Raw genomic sequence first — 16,769 nt, forward strand, 5'->3', positions numbered from 1 at the left:
TTTCTTAAAACACAAAACAAAAAATAAAACAACAACAAAAAGCATCATAGCAAATTAAACCACAAATCATGTGAAGACACTGCCTACACAATGGGAGAAAAATCTTCTTCAGCTACATAGCTGACAGAGGATTAATATATAGAATATAAAAAGAACTCAAAAACCTAAGCAAGATATCAATAAAACCTAATCAATAAGTAGGCTAATAAAATGAGTTCACAAAATAGTGAAATAAGAATAGCTAATAAACATATTAAAAAAGTTCAACCTCAATACCTATCAGAAAAATGCAAATTAAAACTTCATACAGTTCCACCTCACCCTAGATCATCAAGAATACTTAACAAATAATGCTGGTAAGGATGCAGAAAAAGAGAGAGAGAGAGAGAACCCTTATACATTGTATGTCAGAATGAAACTTAGTTGAGCCAGTATAGAAATTCCTGTAGAGGGTCCTCAAAAATATGCAAACTAGAACTAACATATGATTCAGCCATATTACTTATACATGTGTTGCTCAAAGACTCTATGTCAACATAGCAGAGATAGTTGCACATCAGCTTTTCTTGCAACACTGTTTACAACAGCTAAGTTAAGGTACTAGTACAGGTGTCTGTTACAGAGTAATGGATAAAGACAATGTAGCATGGAATTTGATTCCAACATAAGTAAGAATGAAGTTAGGCTGTTTTCCAGAAAACTAACATAACTGGTGTTATAATTAAATGCATTAGGTTAATCTCAAAAAGACAAATAGCACATGTGTATTGGTTAGTTTTAACTGTGATTTCATATAACCCAGAATCACCTGAGAAGAGAGTCTTAGGAGGAACTATTAAGATCAGATTGGCCTGTGGACATGTCCGTGGAGGATTGTCTTGATTGTCAATTGATATGGTAAGGCCATGTTCATTGTGGAAAACCCCCATTTCCTGGACAGGGAGTCTTGAATGGCATGAGAGAAAAGTAATTAAAAGCAATCAAGGAGCTATATGTTTACTCTATCTGTTCTTGACTGTGGATATGATGCTTTACATTCCTGTTTTGACTTGCCTGCAATAATGGGCTTATTATAACCTGGAAGTGTAAGGCAATTATCCTTTTCCCTGTGTTACTTTTTGCCAGACTATTTAATCACAGCTACAGAAAGGAAACAACAGTAATGTATTTTCTCTCATTTCTGCATTGTAGATTTTATAGTTACATAAAATCATATATGTGTATATAATAAGAAAGATGAATTGACTGTGGTGTGGGAAGACAGGGTACTATTGAGAGAAGGGAGGAGGGCAAAAGGAAGGGTATTGGGTTATGGCAACTGTGATGGTCTGTCTGAATTAGAATACACCCATAGGCTCACATATTTACATGTTTGTTTCCCAGTTGGTGGACTGCTTGGGAAGGATTAGCAAGTGTGGCCTTGTTGGAAGAATGTGTTACTGGGGGTAGACTTTAAGGTTTCAAAGCCCATGCCAGGCCCACTCACTCTCTCTGCCTGCTGTCTGCAGATCAGGATGTAAGCTCTCAGCTGCTTCTCACGCACTATGCCTGCCTGCCTGCTGCCATACTTCCTGCCATGATGATCATGAACTCACTCTCTTGTAGTTAGGATGTTATTGCTATGAAGAGACACCATGACCACAACAACTCTTATAAAGGAAAATATTTAAATGGGGCTGGCTTACAGTTTCAGAGGTTTAGTCATGGTGTGAAACAAGATGGCATACAAGCAGACATGGTGCTGGAGAAGGAGCTAAGTGTTCTGCATCTTGATCCATAGACTGCAGGAGACTGTGAACCACACTGGGCATAGCTAGAGCCCCCACAGTGACACACTTCCTCCAACAAGGCCACGCCTACTCCAACAAGACCACACCTCCTAATAGTGCCACTCCCTGTGGGCCAAGCATTCAAACACATGAGTCTATGGGGCCATACCTATTCAAACCACCCCATTCCACTAGTCCTCATAGGCTTGTATCCATAACAATGCAAAATGCATTTAGACCAACTTCAGAAGTCCCCATAGTCTATCACAGTCTCAACAATGTTTAAAGTCTGAAGTTCAAAGTTTCTTCTGATTCATGCAGTCTCTTAGCTGTAATCCGCTATAAAAATCAAATAAAAAAACAGACTACATACTTCCAGCATATAATAACACAGGATATACATTACCATTCCAAAATGGAGAAAAGGGAGCATAGTGAGAAAATACTGGACCAAAGCAAAACCAAAAAACTCCAAACTCTGCATCTCCCTGTCTGATGTCAAAATGCTCCTCAGATCTCCAACACCTTTCAGCTTTGTTTTCTTTGACTGATTTCACTCACTGTTAGCAGCTTTCCTTAACAGGTATCCCATGTCTCTGGCATCTCCAACATTTTGATATCTCCAAGGCAAACCAGGCTTCAACTTCACAGTTTCACAGAATAGCCTCCCTAGGCCTCCACAGAAGGACACCCTTGCCACACGTCTGGCTTCTGCAGCTTTCCTTAATAAAGGAGGGAGATTTAATAACCCCTTTCTTCTCTCCTTGATTCTAAAGCCAGAACCATGTGGCAGAAGCTGCTGAATTTTGCTACTTGCTGGGGCTGGAACATGGCCCACCTCATTCAGTTGCATCTTCATCAGCTTTTGGTTTTTGATGGTTTCCTTCACTTCCTAAACTTGACTGTCCTGGAACTTGCTCTGTAGACCAGGCTGCCCAGAACTTAGAGTCTCTTAAATACTGGGATTAAATGTGTGCCCCGCCACACCCAGCTCTAAGCTTTTCTTTAGTTTCTATTCCTATTTTCTTTAGTTCCTTGCTGGCTGGGATCTTGCCCTGAAGTTACCACTCCCTTTATTCTGTTTAGTATCCAGCTCTTCTTTACTCTATTTATCTCCTTGAACATAGGACTTAGTTCCATTCCACTTCTGGTGCCCCTTTTCTCCTCTGTCTGTACATTATGTATTTTTACTTGCTCAGCTTTCACCTTTTCATTATAAATCTTACTAAGAGTGAACATTAACCACACAACTAAGTCTATAGTAGACTTTTTGAGATTTCCTTTGCCAATGCAATTAATCCAAAGCTCTTCACTTTAGCCTCAGGCAGACTTTTAGGACATGGGCAAAAAGCAGCCACATTCTTAGCTAAAATATCACAAGAATGATCTCTAGGCAAGATACTAAAATTCTTCACTGAAACCTCTTGTGTGGTGGTATTGTGTTCCCCAGAATATTGTGCACCCTAATAAACTTATCTGGGGTCAGAGAACAGAACAGCCACTAGATACAGAGGCTAGAAAATGGTGGTACACACGCCTTTAATCCTAGCATTCCAGAGGCAGAAATCCATCTGGGATCTCTGTGAGTTCAAGGCTACATTGGAAAGAGCCAGGCATGGTGACACATACCTTTAATCCCAGAAAGTGAGGGCAGAAAACAGAAAGGTATATAAGGCCTGAAAACCAGGAACTAGGCTGGTTAAGCTTTCAGGCTGTGAGTAGCAGTTCAGCTGAGATCCATTCTGGATGAGGACTGAGAAGCTTCCAGTCTGAGGAAACAAGATCAGCTGAGGAATTGGCAAGGTGAGGTGGCTGTGGCTTGTTCTGCTTCTCTGATCTTCCAGCATTCACTCCAATAACTGGCCTCAGGTTTGTTTTTATTAATAAGACCTCTAAGATTCGTGCTACACTCTTGAGCCATGTTCCCACAGTTAAAATCACCCTTAGCACCATCTTCAATGTTCCTTCTCTGGCCCATTAATCCCCACTTAGAGGGTTCATCTGCTTTTCTAATCCAAACTCCCTAAATTCCCGTTCTTCCAAACAAAAACTTGATCAGCCCTATCACAGCAATATCCCAGTCTCTGGTACCAATTTTTGTTATAGTTATGATTTTATTGCTGTGAAGATACACCATGACCACAGAAACTCTTACCAAAGAAAAGAAAACATTTTATTGGAGCCAACTTATAGTTTTGGGATTTAGTCCATTATCATCATGGCGGGAAACATGGCAGCATGCAGGCAGACATGGTGCTGGAGAAGCTGAGAGTTCTATATCTTGATCCACAAGCAGCAGGAGACTGTGAACCACACTGGCTTAGCTTGAGGATATGAGACCTCAAAGCCTGCCCGCACAGTGGCAAAATTCCTCCAACAAGGCAATGCCGATACCTCCTAATAGTGCTATTCCTATGGTCAAGCATTCAAACTCTTGAGTTTATGGAGGCTATACCTGTTCAAACCACCACACCCTCTGAAACTGTAAGCAAGGCCTCAATTAAGTGTTTCCTTTTATAAGTTGCCTTGATTATGGTGTTTCATCTGAGCAATAGAACAGTAACTAAGAACACAATGTATCAATAAAAATAAAGGGAAATTTTAAAAATAGAACCAGGGCTGGGGATGTAGTCTCAGTAGTAAAATACTTGCTTAGTACACACAAGCTATGGGTTCAATTTGCTGCACTATAAAAAGATTTTTAATGAAATTAAAAAGTACTATTTACAATATCACCTTTCCAAGTAAAATAAATATGAAGTTTGATAACACATTTTACTTTGTAGTCTTTCTTCTGGGCAGAATTCCATGTTCTTTCATTATTGAGCATAGTTATAATGATGATTTAAATTTTCTCTTGTTTAAGTCCCAGTGTTATTTATTAACACTGTTTACCATGCAAGAAAAGCCACGAGGTACAACAAAGCCCACTATAAGAGTTTATTAAGGGGAGGAGATAGAAGAGGGTGCATAGGCCTATGGAATGACCAAGCAGGAAGAAGTGAGCGGGATAAGTGCCGCCTGCTTCTATAGATTCCCTCTCCACGTGCACATATAGGCTTAGGTAGCTATGCCGCGCATTCACATAGGCTGTGTGACCATGCTCTGCACAAATTATGTGATCACACAGTGCAGGGGTTGTGTAGGATGTAAGGCCCTGGGATGACTAAGCATCTTGCCAGCGCTCATGCGGTCATGTAGCTGGAGGAGTGGCTAGGAATTCTAATACCTAGCATCTAGGTTATTTGGGGGTTGTCCTCTATTGATTGCCATCGTGGGCCACATTTTCTTAGAATTTTACATCTCTCTTCCATATTATGAATGATGCATTGTACACAGTGTTGCTCTGAAGAGTTTTGAATTTATTTTCTCTCACCTAAACTCAGACACTAATCTCTGTTTTCTGTGACTAGGTCATAGCCAGAATTGATAATCAATTCATTCCATTCTGATGGCCTACTGGAGGCTTCTCTGTGTGTGTGTAATTCAAGTCAGCCAGAGATTTAGACAATTTCATATATGGGTTTTGTGTACTACCTTTTCTTCCCTGTACTATTACTCCTCAGTTTCCACCTGCTGTTGTTATCCTTCTGGGTTTTTTTTTTTTAATAACAGGTACAACATTCTATCTGAGCTTTGTTTTGTTCAGGAGTAAGTTAGGTGTACATTCAGATCAAAGCTGTAGAAAATGGAAATTCACTCAGGTTTTTTCCTAATATTGTTGGCAGCTCTTCTCTCTTTATTTTACACACACACAGAGAGAGAGAGAGAGAGAGAGAGAGAGAGAGAGAGAGAGAGAGAGACTTAGTTATGGTTTCTATTGCTGCAACGAAACACCATGACCAAAAGGCAAGTTGGGGAGGAAAGGGTTTATTTGGCTCACACTTCAGCATTGCTGTTCATCACTGAAGGAAGTCAGGACAGGAACTCACACAGGGCAGGATCCTGGAGGCAGGAGCTGATGCAGAGGCCATGGAGGAATGCTGCTTATTCTCTTATTTCTCCTGGGCCACTCAGTCTACCGTCTTAGAGAACAGGACCAGCAGCCCAGGGCTGGGCCCTCCCCCGTTGATCACTAATTAAGAATATGACTTACCGCTGGATCTCATGGAGGCATTTCCTCAACTGAGGCTCCTTCCTCTGATGACTCTAGCTTGTGTCGAGTTGACATACAAACCTACCAGTACACACACACACACACACACACACACACACACACACACGGGGGGGGGGGAGATACCACAGCTTTTAAAGTTGTCATCTATTCTAAAGTTGGTTCAATACAAGCTACTTTACTTTTGCAGGAAGTTGGACTCCCCCTTTTGCTTTTGCTTGTGCCCACTGTAATATCTTCGTTCATGCCTGTACCTTTTCCCTTTTTTTCATCATTTTTTAGGGTTTATTCATTTTAGTTATCTGTTAAAAGCTGTCTTTGGCAGTCTTCATTTTCCTTCTTGTTTGCTGTAATTAATTTTCATGATTTTTACTATTATTTCTTTCCTTCCTTTCACTTAATTGGAACTTAGTTTGTCCTACTGTTTCTAAAACCATGAGATTCAAACAGGCCATTTCCCCCTAGCTTTTCATCATTTCTTACAAACACCTAAAACTGTAAATGGCCATATAAGTTGTATGTTGACTGTGTCCCAAAAACTTTATCATAGTGCATTTAAAGATATTTTCATTTCTTTCATATATTATTTTAAAACGTAGTTTTTCCTTTTTGTTAATTTTACTTACTTGTATTTTATGTATGAGTTGTCTACATGTATACCTGCATGTCAGAAGAGGCCATCAGATCCTATTATAGATGATGGGAGCCACCATGTGGTTGCTGGGAATTAACTCAGGACCTCTGGAAGAGCAGTCAGTGCTCTTAACTACTGAGCCACCTCTCCAGTGTCTTGTTTCTTTTTAAAAAGGATTTATTATTGATTCATTTATATGTGTAGGTATGTATACAGGAGTATAGTGCCTGTGGAGGCCAGAGACAGTGTCAGACCATCTGAAGTTGGAGTTAGAAGAGCAGTGAGTGGCCATGTGAGTGCTGGGAACTGAACCTGGGTCCTCTGGAAGAATAGCCAGTGTTCCTAACTACCAAGCCATCTCTCCAGCCGTGTCTTTTAATTGTGGATTTCTAATCTGTTATTGACAGAGTTAAGTTTAGGCCTTCTGTTGTTCTGCTGGTTTATTATTTACATCATTTCTATTTTCCCATGAGGTCCTTTTACTGCCTCCTTAGGGTAACAAATGTGTAGTGTGTTGGTTTTTGTTTGTCTTTTTTTAATGTAGCTATTGAAATTTTAGCTTTACTTCTTTAAATTTTTTTTTGTTTTTTGTTTGTTTTTTGAGACAGGGTTTCTCTGTGTAGCTTTTCGCCTTTCCTGGGACTCACTTGGTAGCCCAGGCTGGCCTCAAACTCACAGAGATCCGCCTGGCTCTGCCTCCCCAGTGCTGGGATTAAAGGTATGCGCCACGACTGCCCAGCACTTCTTTACATATTCAATAGCTGCTCTTTCGATTATAAAAATGTGCTTTGAGTTAATGCTGTGCTACTTCTTGCTAATGGAACCTTGGAAAAGTAGAATAGTATTTACCTTTTACCTTATGAACCTTAATTGTTTTTACTTTCTGTGAATTACAACAGAGTGTTAGTCTTTGTTCAAGGTCAAGACTTCAGATAGGGGGTAGCCTTTCTCACCAGTCTTTGGTTCTTCTGTGTATCCATACCACTCCTATTATTGGCTGTGTCTATATTGTTCATCTACGTCTATATCATTCTTCATTAGATCAGGTCTGGTTTCTGTTCCATCCTCTTTCTGGAAGATGTGATACTTTACTTTTATTCAAACCCATTGACCCACCTCTATAATAACTTGGTCTGTTTCTTTAGTGGTGATGGAAGTCGCAAGAGCACATTGGAAGGAGAGTCAGCCAAACCCAAAGTCGCTGAGTGTCTTCAGCAGCAAAGGCATGAAGACTGACCTGTGAAATATCAGTTGGGGGAAGAGGAGGGGCGGGTTGGTGGGTTTTTACTCTTGAAGGTAGATAATGATCTGATTTGTGTTTTAAAGAGTCTTTCTGGCACCCTTTTGAAGATAGATGAAAAGAGTGAAATAAATTTATGGAACCTCAACCCTAGACAAAGTACTATAGGCAACTAAGGAATACTGAGAGCAGGAAACACCTCTCAGTTGATCTCATACCAAGTGGTCAACTCTGAAATCATAAACATTACAAATAACCATAGAAACTGTGCAAGTTGTTTTCTATATTTAAGAGTGTTTGTGTGTGACAACAAAGAAAAAAGATCATGAGTTTGAGAGCACGGTGACATGGGAGGGCATGGAGGGAGGAAAAGGGATAGGAAAACTGTGTAATTATATTTGAGTTTCAAAATATAAAAATAAATGAATGAACTTAGTGTTCAGGAACTCATTGTCTAGTGCATCATTCATCTTCATAAGGGAGATGCCAAAGAGTGAGACAGATCAGAGGTAGTAAAGATACGAAGGAAGGGTCTACTTACTAGCTAGGGGTAGGTAGAATAGGCAGGCAGAGCCTGTTACAAGAGCTAACAGAATTCCAATGACTAGTTTAGAGATGAAATAAGACATTTAGGGGTCTGGAAAATTTAAAAAGAAGAAAAATTATAATTTTAATTTTGGCCAAATTATCTTGAGGATAGACCCAGTTATGACTGAATCATCAGAATATAGATAGCTTAATTTTAAAACTTTTAAGTTTTGAGGTGGGTGTGGTTGCCCATACATATAATTCAAGCACTGGGGAGGCTGAAGCTGGATAATTCTGAGTTCAAAGTCAGCCTGGGCTGCATAGTGAGATGTCTCAAGAAAACGTACTCTTGAGTTTTTCATGAGATTTCCCAGTAAGAACATGTAAAGAAATAAAAACCAAAGATAAACCCCAGTGTTTATTTGGTATTGAGAGTTAACTTCATAGGATGATAAGCTGAAAGGGTCACTGGAGAAAAAGTAAGAATATTAATAGAGTGGTACCAGAAAAAGCCTAAAGACAACAACAATTCTCGGAGGGCTACTAGCTGAGGAAATTATGTAAGCATACATTCCATGCATTGAGCAGAAGTCCCGTTGGGTCCTTAGAAACTGCAGAGTGCTGACTTGCCAAGCTAATCTAGCCCTTCAGGCTGGGGTTGCTGTGTCAAGAGTGTAAGAGGTGCTGTGCTCTTGAGAAATGTAAGTCATCTTTTTATCTACAGCATAATACACCACAGTGCTTTGTTATTGTGAAGATTTAGTGAAAATGGTATAAAAAGTATTTTGTAAACTGACTTTTTTGAAATTTATATAATTGCCATTCCTTTTAGGTGGTAATCTGTAATTTAAGTTATAAAATGAAGAGATTTTAGATAAAGACAGAATAAATGAAGACATACCATTGTAAATACTGGAAAGCCCTTTGGAATTGTGTGAAGATAGGACTCAAGAAAGAAGGACTAAGCTGGACGTGGAAGAGAAATAGAATAGTGCTTTGTAGGCAATTGAGTACTGTCCTAGGCCAACAGATAGATCATGGACTTAAAAGTTTGGAACATTCCCTTTTTTGTATTGTACAAATAGATTAATATTGTTTAAATGCATAGTGGGTCTTTATGTGGCTAGCTCTCTAATAATGACACAAACTGTTTATTAATTATGAAATCTTGGCCTTAGCCTAGGCTTGTTCCCACCTAGCTTTTAAAACTTAAATTAACCTGTTTATATTGATCCCAATTCTGCTCTGTGGCTTGTTACCTCTCCTCAGTACTGCACATTCTACTTCCTCCACATGTGACTGGCAAATCTCCCATCTCAGATTCTTACCCAGAGTTCCTATGTCTGCCTGGAAGTCTCTCCTGTCCTGTCCTTCCCAGCTATTGGTCATCCAAGTCTTTAATAAACCAATCAGAAGCTGGCTTAGGCAGATGAAGTTAAACAGAGACACACCTTCATATGGTGTACAAAAAGATTATCCCAACATAAATATATTCAAACTAATCAGTTATCTTCAGTCATAGAAAAATGATTCTTATATATTTCTTACAATTTCCTTGAAATGACTAGTTTTCTTCCCTTTTTAAAAAATTAGCATAAACATAGGAAATGCCTTTTTTTCATCAGACTTAATAACAACAGGGCAATAGAAGATACTTTGTTGTGAGAAACTAGTTGAGGGTGGAGGTAAAACAAACAAGTCCTTTGGCTCCCTGATACTCACAAAGGAAAACAATTATGGCACCAAGACTTCAAATTTCTGCCTTAATTCTTAGAAAAGAACAGGAACATATGAAGCAGGCAATTCACTTATAAGACGGTAAATGGATGGCTTTGCAATGGTCATTTCATCAGCTTTTTTCTCTGTTTTCCTTCTCCTCCCCTCCTTTGCCCCTTTGACCTTTTCTAGAAGTCCTCCAATTGTTCTTTAATTATTGATGTTTTCTGATATCTTCAGCTTTTGTAGTTTTCAATTGTAAGTCTGTTCTCCTTCATATGTAGATCCTCATATTATAAATATATGTATGTGTGGGAATAGTATTAACATGTAAAAGGAGAACAAGAAAAAGACAAGATTTATTCTACTGAGTTTGCATATGTAGTGTGCTTGGTATAAGTTCTTTGAAAATAAGTCCCTACAAGGGCAGCATCCATTTGTGATTCCATGAGGGGCTGCTACCTTCCTGGGAGATGTGAATTTTAAATTACAGTTTTCATTGTGTGAATACTCCTATCTGCAGTAGTTCTTTGTGGGCACTGTTACACTGAGTACATTTCATTCTTTAAGCATGAATGTTAACTGTCCAAATGATGGTCTGAAGGCTGTCTAGAAGTATATTTAAAATATTCACAGTTTTGAAATCTCTGAGCAGTCCTGGGAATGCTGATCTTCTGGACCTCAAAGAGTGATATGCCAGTAGTTTGAAAACACTGGGAACCCCCGCCCCCAGCCCCAACTGTATGCAATAATTCTAAAATGTATCATCAAATTTTTTTCAAGTGTAGGGTTTCCTTGCCATTCTCCCTTTTTGTTTCTAAGGAGGCAAGCTCCATTCAGAATGGTTCCATTTCTTGTGTACTGAGATGAAAGAAATTATCTGGGGAGATCATTGTAGTCAACCCAAGAATACATTGTACTTCTCCTTTCCACATACCTGACTATCTTTCCAGTGTTACTCTCCAGTGTTATGGTTTCTGACAGCAGGTGGCAGCACTGAGCAGCCTTGTGCTATGGGAAAAGACCTGCTCAGTTTATCCTTCTCTTCCTTTCCTTCCTCCCATCTGAACTGCCCTTCACTCCAGCGGGAGCATGTGCAGCTGTGGATGCTTCACTGAAACCAAGCTCTGCTGAAGACTCCTCCACTCAAAGCATACCTTTGAATTATCCTTTCTTCTCTTCCAAGGTCAACTTGGTATATGTGTGCCACCAAAATTGTTCTTCAATTCTGACACATGAAATTTTGTTTTGTTTTCAAAAATTTGGGGCTAAAAAGTGGGGTAGTGATTGTTCCTTGGTTTTGTTTGGCGGACAAAATCCCAACCAAAAACACTTGCTTTATCTGAATCCTTATACAATAACTAAGAATTATTAATTAGTAAAATGAGACAAAAAAGGAAACCTTTTTAGAAGGTTCAGGGGAGCAGAGTTTCACTGTGTTAGCGAGACTGGTCTGGAACTCATGGATCCTCCTTCCCTAGCCTCCCCGGAGCTGGGAATACAGGCTGAGAGATAGCTCTTTTTCATGGAAGAGTATCAAACAGTCTATGTAATCCACCCCTCTCCCCCGTCTGGGTGCTGAAGCTTACTTTCCATCTTCTACTTTTGAGAATATGACTGATTTAGTTCTTTATCTGAAGATTAGTGTGTAGGATGGGAGAAGGATAACCTCATGACCAGAACTTTGTCAGAAGTACTTAAAGCACTCGGGGGAGCTGAGTGCTAGCAGCACTTTGTGGGTGTGCCCTGACATGTGATAAGAAGGGCCATCACTGTTCTACCATGAGAAAAGCATCAAGTCAACTCAAATCAAGAAGCATTTTACAATTATGTGTCTAGTACTCCTAAAACTACTAAAATGGCAAAGAACAAGGAAACTAGAAAGCTGTGTCAGAGTTGATAATAAGAGGTGACAGCTGGATGCTAGATGGTACCCTGGATTAATTTCTGAAGCAGAAAAGAGAAAGGGATGAATAAAGTGGTCAAGGCATCCGATGGGTCCATTTATCAGTAACTGAGCAGTGTCATCTTGGACAAATATCCTCAGGAAATATAAGTTTAGTGGTAGTAAAAGACAAAGGAAAAATTTTCAGTAGTTTTGTCATTTTTAAAAATAAAAATCTAAAAATTTTATCCTAAAATGAAATGCTTATTAAAATAAATCTATTACTTAGAGCACTGTGGTGACATTGTTGCTCAGAGAATGAGTCTCCTGTGCACAGAAACAGTTTGGCAGTAGCAGTCCCTTGTTCTTGATAGGACGGTTCTCACTGTCCTTGTAAAGAGGAAAGGAAGAACTCCTTCTAAGCAGGAGCACAGATAGTACAGATGGTAGAGCCGGAGCCCAGACCTCCTGTTGCCTAAAGTGTTCTTGTGTTTGGGAAAAGCTGTGGAAACTGTGCTAACACTTAGTGCCAACTTAGTAGTGATGTAGGAAATTGCTGTCCCACTTTTAGTGAGATTGCCATTTTAGACAGGACAGGTACATGTGCTAGGGTGACAGTGTTCTGGCTCTTGCTGTTTATGGGGCTCCAGTCGGGAGGAGGTAGCATACCCAATAGAGATGGTCTAGTGGTTAAGGGTGTGTTGTCCTGGGGTTATGCAGCTGGGATCTAAATCCTGTCCCACAGAACACCGCTGTATCTGTTTCTAGGCTGTGAGTTGAAATACTTAACTCAGAGCATTTTAGACACTTAAGAGTGACATGGAATGAGTATTCAACAAGTACAATCCAACTGCAGCTTATACATAGTAACTCCCACTGCTGTGGAATGCTGTTGCTATTGTTACATTGATTTGCTTGGTTTTTGTTTTAACTTACAAAGATGTATGTGTATGAATAGGTGTTTTGCCTGCATATAGGTCTGTGCATCTTGCTGTACAAAACTAGAGTTGTAGATCGTTTTGAAACACCGAATGGGTGCTGCAAACTAAACCTGTGTCTTCTGGGAAAGCAACCAGTACTCTTTACCACAGAACCATCTCTCCAGACCCCCCAGCCCTAACCTGTACATTTTTTTAATAATTAATTTTTATGTATCCAATATTTTTCTGACATCCTGACTGTGATATATGTGTTTAAAAGGACTGTGTGTATCTGTCACAATGTGCCTATGTGCTCATTTGGAGATTTTTTTTTATTCTTCTTACTACAGTTTCCTTTTGCTGAAATTCTCTATCTATTCATGCATTTATACTTAATCTTTGTAAAAAATATACTTAAATTTCTGCTAATTCTAGCAGCATTGCCATCTTTAAATTTAGTTATGTTGACCACTTTCTCTTGAAAACTGGTAGGATTCCCCATGTACTTCTCCCTCCCCATCCTCTATTTCCCCTTTTCCTCCTATTTATTTTCTCTCTTTAATGCTAGGTATATAGTAACAATTGAGGTGGATCACATCTGTGCTGGAAACAGTCTCTCCTTCTCTGTCTAACAGGTGTTTAGTATGAAGTTGAATCATCTCAGAGTCTTTTTGTGGCCTCCTGTTTCTGTTGTTGTACCAAACCTTTAATTCACCTAGCCGTGGGTGTCTTAGTATGGGTCCTTCAGTCATGATAGGTTTTCCTTAGTGTTTCTGGTCTCTCACAAATCTTATGGACTGAAAGTCTATGTTCCTTTAAACAGTTGTATTTTGAAACACTAGCCCCAGCATCTTATAGGAGCTGAGAAGGACTGGAGATGTAACTTAGGGGTAGAGTGCTTATAAATGGACTAGTGGGTTTATAAAGGAGGCCTCCCAAAGCAACTTGGGAAGATGCAGGGAGAGGTGGACAGTCTTCAGCTTAGAAGAGGGTCCTGCCCGAGGCACCTCTGTTCTCAGACATCCAGCTGCCAGAGGTGTGAGGAATCAGTGCTTCTTTCTGAGCCTCTCCGTCCTTAGGAGTCTGCACTAAGATAGATGGAGTGTTTCCTGGCACTGTTAGCAGCTTCCAGTGGGTACCAATGGAAGGACTCCCTCAGGTCTCTTGCTCTGGGAGTCTCTATTAGAGAATTAGGAAGAAGATCTAGCGAGTGAGTACATATGCTTCTTCTCCAAAGTGCCTACTTATCATGTTCATGCTAAGCTTTAAAAATTGTTACAAATTTCAGCTGTTTTCATACCTGCCTTTTATGGACAAATCTTTTAAGTTCAGTCTCTCCTGAGAGGGCTTGCTCCCCACTGAAAATAATTCAGCTCATTAGCTATGACCTCAACTTTACAACAGGCCCCTAAAACCAGAGATTGTCTGGCTCTTTGTCATGTTTGGTGAGGAAGGACTAGTCTCCTGAGACTCCTGACATTTCCAAGAGAGTGAACCCCCCTCATCCTTCTAGTGACATGTATTCTATAGACAAGCCAAAGAGGAAAGAAATGCTTTATATGCAGAACTGCCCTTTAAAGTTTGAGTATAGTAATAGAGGCTTTAAAATCATTTTTAAAACAAGGATATTAATATATAAGCGGATGGGAGCATATTCTTTAATAGGCAGTGCAAAAGCATTAAAAAGAGTGCATCACAATGCTTTGATTTTGTAGTGTTCAGAAAAATGGGCTTTTTACCATGCTCATTTATCCATTTTCAGGATCTACTTTGTGACCCTACCCTTGATTAAGTTAGGTACAAGCAGTAGCCTCTCATCTTTTGCCTTAATTAATCTTCTGTTTAAGTTCATGAAGAGTATAGCATTCACACCAAATCTGAATATATTGCATAGTATTGCTGCTATAACAATTCCATAGCAGTAGACAATGATTATATTAAGGGCTGGGATTGTCGCTCAGTGGCAGAGTGCCTGCCTAAAATGGATGAAACACTGGGTCTATCCCTAGTACAGTTAGGAAAAAAAGTCTTTGTGAGCTTAGGAACCTATATAGTTGTCAGCTTCTCTTGAGCCATTTACCATGTTCCTCCATTGATAACGCACATTCCAAGACGATGGTGGTCACTAGGACTCTTCCTGTTGCTGTCTTCTGCCTTTATCCAGCACCAGTTAATGGAAAGGAAACAAGTGGGCAACTGCTGTTCCCAAGAAAACAGAAGTCTTTGGGCTAGAATTTGTCCTTTATTGATTGTGTTGCAGTGCTAATGACAAGTTTTCCAGCACTGAGCTCCACCCTGACCTTAGGGTCTGAATTTGTAGACAGTCCTGGTCCTGCTGATTTCTTGTGTTAGTGAGAACACATATGGCTCTTGTTGGCCCTCCTCTACGGTCACTTACTACAATATTTGAAGACAACTTTCTCTTCTTTTTAGATATGTATAAATTAATCTTCTCTGCCCTGTAATATAACATTTTACAGTGACTTTGTGCTTTATAAGGAATGTATGTTGAGATATGGATTTTTTAAACTACTAAGCTTAACAATTAATTTTTTTTAAGTTTTGTTTTAACATTTACTGTTTTACTTTACTTTTTGCTCATGGAATCTTACTTTGTATAATATAGTTCACAGAAAATATGATGTATCATTTCATAAAATTAGTTATAAAAGGTTTAAACAAGTGATTCTCAACCTTCTTAATGCTGCAACTCTTTAGTACAGTTCCTCATGTTGTAGTGAACCCAACCATAACATTATTTTATTGCTAATCACAACTCTAATTTTACTACTGTTTTGGATCCTAATGTAAATATTTGATATATAACTTCCAAACAGGTCATGACCCAGAGGTTGAGAACCACTGGTTTATACTATACACACTTAAATGTCATGGCCCTTTCCATATTTTTTATCAGTTTATTTTTACATCTTCAAGAGAGCAGAGTGAAAGTGTAAAATGTGAACAAAAGAAGTAAGTTGTTATTGACAGTGAGCTTATGGTGTTCTTATTGCCTTTATGAAACATACTATATTAGTCAGCCATTGACCATAAATGTTTCCAATAAACCATCCTTCACTTTGCATTGGAAAAGACAATCTTACTTAAATATTTCTCTAATTCGTGTAATTGCCATGTAAGGAGAAAAGAAATTCAATAGTAAGTGTGGGAGAATACCTCTGTAGCATCGCCTGAGGAATTTGCTCTTGGATAAAAACAAAACCACAAAGCAAGAGCTTTGTGTTGTTTGCTAGTCCCCTGAATGCAGGATCAGTAGAAGATAAAAGTTAGTAATGCTGAACCTAGTTTCAAATACCACTTTCTCATCAGTCTAGAAAAGTACTGAACGTTGATTCAGCCTTGTGCTTTAAGTACTGCATGAGTATGTTTTATGTCTGTACTAGGTGTCACTCATAATTTTGTCACAGGGGTCACCTTATTAACAAATTGTAGGTTCTTGGCCCTTTAAATTATATGGTAATATGTGTGTATTAATGAGAGGTATAATTGTTTTCAGCAAAATTTGATAAGTAGTCCAAGTAGTCCTATCAGATTAATCTTATGAAGATGTCATCATTATACGTTTACTTCTATGCATTTTACTTTATTATAACCAAAAGTCTGAGTGTGACACATTTACATGCAATTGAGGAAGAAAATGTTAGCTCTCAGTAGTTTTTTCAATGTTTAAGTAACTAGTGAAATATGTCATGTAAGTATGAGTCACTGGGATTTCTGTTCTATAATTTTTCATTGACAAGTAAGAATTGTATATCTGTATACGGGGTACAATATAACATTTTGATGTGTTTACACTGTGGGATGTCAGATTAATTAAAAAATCTGTTTCCTTATATTTTTGTCTTTTGTGGTTTAAACATTTGAGAGTTCTTAGGAATTATGAAATACAGTGTCCTATTTATTTACTTCTCTCCATAGATCTCTAAAGTTAGTCTTCTTGCG

At 39.0% G+C, this 16,769-nt stretch overlaps 1 protein-coding gene across 10 annotated transcripts in view; it reads left to right on the forward strand.

Moving 5' to 3' along the window:
• Kiaa1328 (KIAA1328 ortholog) overlaps positions 1-16,769 on the forward strand; it is a 284,005-nt gene that overhangs the window by 84,737 nt on the left and 182,499 nt on the right. The window lies entirely within an intron of this gene.

This window comes from Peromyscus maniculatus, chromosome 19, assembly GCF_049852395.1.
Source record: "Peromyscus maniculatus bairdii isolate BWxNUB_F1_BW_parent chromosome 19, HU_Pman_BW_mat_3.1, whole genome shotgun sequence".
Taxonomy (NCBI): domain Eukaryota; kingdom Metazoa; phylum Chordata; class Mammalia; order Rodentia; family Cricetidae; genus Peromyscus; species Peromyscus maniculatus.